Source organism: Stegostoma tigrinum, chromosome 26 (assembly GCF_030684315.1).
Source record: "Stegostoma tigrinum isolate sSteTig4 chromosome 26, sSteTig4.hap1, whole genome shotgun sequence".
NCBI lineage: Eukaryota > Metazoa > Chordata > Chondrichthyes > Orectolobiformes > Stegostomatidae > Stegostoma > Stegostoma tigrinum.
In genome coordinates, this window is record NC_081379.1 from 48,054,842 (window position 1) to 48,061,132 (window position 6,291).

At 46.6% G+C, this 6,291-nt stretch overlaps 2 protein-coding genes across 3 annotated transcripts in view; one reads left to right on the plus strand and one right to left on the minus strand.

The window, feature by feature from the left end:
- Window positions 1-5,708, minus strand: part of crkl (v-crk avian sarcoma virus CT10 oncogene homolog-like) — an 88,477-nt gene extending 82,769 nt beyond the window's left edge. The window contains exon 1 of the mRNA XM_048555776.2: window positions 5,572-5,708. The gene's annotated coding sequence lies outside the window, so the exon portion shown is untranslated. The remainder of the gene's footprint in view (window positions 1-5,571) is intronic.
- A 42-nt stretch (window positions 5,709-5,750) lies between these two features.
- The window catches only part of LOC125463957 (serine/threonine-protein phosphatase 4 catalytic subunit), a 49,195-nt gene continuing 48,654 nt past the window's right edge, over window positions 5,751-6,291 (plus strand). The window contains exon 1 of one of the 2 annotated variants that reach the window (XM_048555780.2): window positions 5,751-5,833. The gene's annotated coding sequence lies outside the window, so the exon portion shown is untranslated. The remainder of the gene's footprint in view (window positions 5,834-6,291) is intronic. The other variant, XM_048555779.2, reaches the window with a different exon arrangement.

A 6,291-nucleotide genomic window follows, 5' to 3' on the forward strand; every position in this document is an offset into this window, starting at 1 on the left:
TTACCTGCAGCAAGAGAAAGGAGCAATCCCTGGGTCTCAGCACAGACAGTAACATTTGTGGTAACCCTGAGAACGATGGGTATGAAATTACAGATGATTTTGAGGAGGTGCCAAAGCAGAGACAGCTGGGTGCCTCATGTACTTTTAGGCTTCCCCGCTGCTCCCAGGTCTAATAGTCCAACATTAGTCCAATGACTCAATGCGATTTGCTTATGAAGGCAGCAATTTCAGCTTTGATCTTTCACTCACCTAACCTCTGTCTGTTACCAGCAGAACTCACTGACCCTGGATCAGATTGGGCAGCTCTGAGGGATCCTGTCTGATCAAAGTGACATCAAGTGGAAGAATCTCACTCTCACCCCAACCCTCACTCCATTTCCAACCTCACCCTATTCCAACTGCCACCCCCATTCTCACTGCTACATTCACTCTCCACTTTGACTCCCACCCTCAACCTCACTTTTACCATAATCTTCACCATCATACCCTAGCCCCCTGACCCTCATTTTCACCTTCGCCGTCACCCTTCCTATCCCCATGAATGGAGCCTTTGTCATTGACTCCAGGACCTGTGCAGTCTCAAGGTTTCAGGTTGGAAACCTCCTGCTGATTATCAAGTACCGACCTGCCTTGGCTGATAAATTGGTGCTCCCCCATTTTGAACAACACTCAGAGGAAGCACTGAGGGTGACAAGAGTGCAGAATGTTCTGTGGGAGATTTCAGTGCCCACCACCAAGAGTGCCTCGGTAAAAGCACTACTGACCAAGCTAGTTGGGTCCTAAAGGTGTGGCAGGTGACGAGGGAAACGACAAGAGGGAAAAACATACTTGATTCCATCCTTACCAATCTGCTGACAGATGCATCTGTCCATGATGGTATTGGTAAGACTGACCACCGCACACTCCTTAATTTCAGACACTTTTATTATCATATGTAACTGAGTACAGGAATATGGGAGTACAGTGCAAACGGCCAAGCGTTGACACTCTCCAGCACTATCTTAGAAAACAGAAATGAGAAGCAGAAATGAGAGGAACAGCAAATGGAAGCAGATCTGCCCATGTGGCTCCTGGCTCTCCTTCCCGACAGTGGAAATCAGCCAGACACTGGAATCTCCACCACTTCCAGGGGACCCGGTGGGGTCCACCATGTGTCCCAAGCCAGCCCCACCAATGCCACCTGCTGGAGCAAACAGTCCACTGCCGCCTGCACCAGATCCACCAATGCTGATGTCTCCACTTTCTGGGGTCATCTCTCGCTGCTAGACCCATCTCGCCAACATCTCCCATGCCCACCACAGTCAATGTCAATGTTGTTGGGCCCAAGCTGAGCCCACCGTGTTGCCATCGATGATGAAAAGTTAAAATAAGGAAAAAGAAAAGCGGCTGGATAAAGCAACGGGTGAGCCCCAGGCTCAGAAGTCCTGCCTTTACATTTGAGAATATCCTCCATTGTGTTGTGCGGCACTATCACTGTGCTAAATAGGTCACAGTTCAGAAAGTTCAAGCAACTCAGGACCGGCATAGATGAGGTATTGCAGTCCATCAACAGCAGCAGAACTGTACTCCAGCACAATCTGTAACCTCATGACCCGGCATATCCCCCTCTCAACTACTACCATCAAGCCAGGGGATCAACCCTGGTTCAATGGAGAGTGCAGCAGGGCATGCCAGGAGCAGCACCAGGCATACCTGAAGATGAGGTGCCAGCCTGGTGAAGCTACCAAACAGGACTATTTTTAATCCAACTAACCATCTAATGCCCCTCTTGAATACCTCATTTGAACTTGCTTCCAACACATTTTGAGGTAGTGCATTCCAGACCCTAATTATTCGCTTTGCTTAAAATAGTGTTCTTCCCATCACCTTTGCTCCTTTTGCAGATCACTTTAAATCTGTCTCTTGTTCTTTTTTTCTTTTATAAGCGGGAACAGCTTCTCTCTATATCCCCTGTCCAACCTGCTCATCACTTTGACATCCCCTATCAAATTTCCTCTCACCTTCTTTAATCAAAGCAAACAGTCCCAACGTCCTCAATCTATCCTCATTACTGAAATACCACTGTCCGTAACCATTCTTGTAAATCACTTTTGCACTCTTTCCAGTGCATTCACATCAATTCAATAATGTGGTGCCCACAACTGTACTCAGTACCCAAGCTGAGGTCTAACGAGGGTATTGTACAAATTCGATGTCGCCTCCTTGCCCTTCTACTGTATGTGTTTATTAACATAGCCAAGCACATTGAATGGTTTCTTAACTGCTCTCTCCAATGGTCCTGCCACCTTCAACAATGCCTCTACTTTCTCAGGAGGCTAAGGAGATTCAGCAAGTCTGCAATGACTCTTACCAACGTTTATAGATGCAGCATAGAGAGCATTCTATCTGGATGCATCACAGTGTGGTATGGCAACTGCTCTGCCCAAAACCACAAGAAACTACAGTCGTGAACACAGCCCACTCCATTATGCAAAACCAACTTTCCATCCATCAACTCTTCTTATACTTCTTGCTGCCTCAGGAAAGCAACCAACATAATCAAAGACCCCTCCCGCCCTGGTTATACTCCGCCACCCTCTTCCTTAAGGTAGAAGATGTAAAAGTTTCAATACATGTGGGAATAGGTTCAAGAACAGCTTCTTCCCCACTGTTATCAGACTTTTGAATGGATCTCTCAGATGTCAATTCTGATCTCTCTCTCTGCAGCTATAACACAGTACTCTGCACTTGGATTGTGGGTAGCAGCTTGTGTTAAAAATAAATGGAACAACAGTTTGGGGAGAGGTGATGTCCGAGTGGTATTATCATTGGACTGCTAATCAAGAAACTCAGGTAATGTTCTGGGGAAGGGTCACCAGACCTGAAATGTTAACTCTGTTTTCTCCTTCACAGATGCTGCCAGACCTGCTGAGCTTTTCCAGAAACTTTGCTTTTGTTGTTGTTGTTGTAATGTTCTGGGAATCTGGGTTTGAATCCTACCATGGCAGATGGTGAAACTTAAGTTCAATAACAATCTGGGATTAGAAGTCGAATGATGACCATGAAACTTATCGATCGTCAGTGAAAACCCATCTGGCACACTAATGTCCTTTAGGGAAGGAAACTGCCAACCTTACCTGGTCTGGCCTCGTTCATATTGCACCTGATGAAAGGGTTGCACTCATGAATCGAGGACAAAAGTGGGAGGTTTTTTTTGGTTGAAGGAGTGTAAGGGTGGATTAGTAAGTTTGTGGACAATACAAAGGTGGGTCATGTTGTGGATAGTGCAGAGGGTTGTTCTAGGTTACAAAGAGACATTGATAGGATGCAGAGCTGGGCTGAAAAGTGGCAGATGGAGTTTAACCCTGAAAAGTGCGAGGTGATTCATTTTGTTCAGGACAAACTTGAAAGCAGAATACAGGGTTAACGGAAAGATTCTTGGCAGTGTGGAGGAACAGAGGGAACTTGGGGTTCATGTACACCTTTCCCTGAAAGCTGCCACCCAGGTGGATAGAAGGTGTATGTTGTGTCAGCTTTCATTAACAGAGGGATTGAGTTCAAGAACCATGAAGTTATGCTCCAGCTATATAAAAGCCTGGTTCGGCCACATCTGGAGCTTGTGATTTCCAATAATTCTGTTGGACTATAATTTGGTGTTGTATTATTTTGTCCACCTCAGTCCAATACTGGCACCTCTACATCATGGTCAGGCTTACTTATGACTTGAATGTGTTAACTCTCAACTGCCCTCTTGGCAAATAGAGGTGGGCCATAAATGCGGGTCTAGCCAGCGACACCCATATCCTCTGATTGAATAAAAGAAAGTCAGACTTGGAAGTTAATTGCAGTTTGGTTTTTCATCAAAGGATTCTACAGACTCTTAGACACCAGGGGAGAGGATGATATTTAACCAGATAGCCATCAATAAGGACAGCACTTGGGAACTGGTGCTGGCAAGTCTGGAAGGGAACATGATAGTCAAACAGAGGGAGGGGCCAGAGAGATTGAAATGGTTTTTGGATGGTGATTCTGAGAGAATTAGTATTAGAATGAAGTTTTATTGTCACGTGTACTCATGTACAGGAGTACAGTGAAAAGTGTACAAAGTAGACGTTTACTGGGGCCATCTTAGGTACAAAAACCCAAAATAAGAAAAACCATCTAAAGATACAAAATACAGAATTGAAAAAAAAAGGCAGAAATACAAAACAAAAGCCCAGAAGAAAGAGGAAGTGTCCAGATCTAAGTCTTATATCCATGAGGTAGCCTTATCTCTGTAAGGTAGTTAGGCCTCCCTCCCCAAAACTTTAAGTTTCAGTGTTGCTGCTGCCACAGGCCTTCGGAACTCATCCTACAGGCCCTTAGAACTTGCTGCTGCCACGGATGGAGATAGAGGAGGAAGGGGATAGTTGTTGATTCTACAGCATGATGGTTTGGAAGCTCCCTGCCTAACCTCCCATTGTCAGCTATGGGAAATTGAGAGAATAGAAACTTAAGTTATAAATATTACTGGAACTTCTCAGAGTGAACTGAAAAATTGGCATTTTCAGAAAATCAAACAAAAACCATCATGTCTGCCTGTTGAACAATGCACTGCTTCGGTAATCTGGCTAGTTTTGTTATTTTCTTTTATTGAACGCTTAAGTGTGTTTGTCTATCTTTTATGTGAGTGGGGCTGAAAACAAAGGGTTTAAATCATAGACATCTATTAGGCTATTTTGTTGTTTAATTTTGCTCTGCTAAAGTTACTGTATCGTAAATAAATAGTTTAGTCTTTTCTTCCAGCCAAAAAGCCAATGTCTTGAATTGATTATTCGTTAAGACTGAAATTAGTTTTTCAAATCTCTGTTTGGGAATCATTGGGATCAATTTTGAGAGCGTTTGAGGGTTTTAATTTGACCGAGTTAGGAATAAAGAGGTCTGGAGCTTGACTTGGTTCAGCTGACTGCCTCCATGCTGTAACGGTTCATCTTTCAAAGTGACACTGACATTTCTCTGCATAGAATCTGAGATCTAGGGATGCAGGTACATAATTCTGTGAAGTTTGTGTCACATGTGGACAAGGTGGTTAAAAAGACATTTAGCACGCTTGCCTTCATTGCTCAGTCCTTTGATTATAGGTGATGGCGACTCACTTTAGACGTTTTACAGGACATTTGTGAGGCCTCTTCAGGAGTACTGTGTCTAGTTCTGGTTGCCCAGTTATAGGAAATATGTTATTAATCTGGACAAGGTTCAGAAGAGATTTACCAGTATGGTGCCAGGTATGGAAGGTTTGAGTTATAAAGATAGACTGGATAGGCTGGGACAATTTTAATCGAGCCTACGATGTTGAGATGTATAACATTTAACCTCGTAGAAGTTTATAAAATCATGAGGGATACAGTAGTATCAGAGATAATGGGAACTGCAGATGCTGGAGAATTCCAAGATAATAAAATGTGAGGCTGGATGAACACAGCAGGCCAAGCAGCATCTCAGGAGCACAAAAGCTGACATTTCGGGCCTAGACCCTTCATCAGAGAGGGATACAGTAGTAGCTGTCTTTTTCCTAGGATGGAGGATTTCAAAATTAGGGGACAGATTTTTTACCTTTAAAAATGTACGCTGGCTTCAGTTGATCTAGAAGGGTACAGCCCCTTTAAGGCTAAAGGGTCCAGCAGGGAGCGATCCCTTGAAACCCAGAAGGTTCAGGAAGGTATGGTCCCTTTAAAGCTCACCGTCAATGTTACTTCCGGTTCTATGGTAACCCGGGACTACAACTCCCGGCAGGCGTCGGGCTCCACCTATTGCGCATGCGGCTCTCCGCGGTCCTGTAGGCCGCTGCCGGTTGCGAGACTCCGGTCGGGATCAGGTAAAGACGCGCCGTCGTTGGCGGCAGGGCCCCGGGGGTGGGTGGGTGGGACAAGCTAAGCGAGGGTAACGGCTGTTCGTGTCAGTGGGGGAGGGTAGTCAGGGTGAGCGTGAACAGGCAGACGGTGATGTCAGTACCGGTGGGGGTGTGGGTGGAGAGAGAGGGGAGAGGGGAGGGGAGGGGAGGGCGTGCGGACGGGGGGGGGCTGCGGGTGGAGAGGGAGGGGAGGGGAGGGCGTAGGGAGGGGAGGGCGTAGGGAGGGGAGGGGAGGGCGTAGGGAGGGGAGGGGAGGGCGTAGGGAGGGGAGGGGAGGGCGTAGGGAGGGGAGGGCGTAGGGAGGGGAGGGCGTAGGGAGGGAGGGGAGGGCGTAGGGAGGGGAGGGGAGGGCGTAGGGAAGGGAGGGCGTAGGGAGGGGAGGGTGTGGGGAGGGTGTAGGGAGGGCGTAGGGAGGGGAGGGC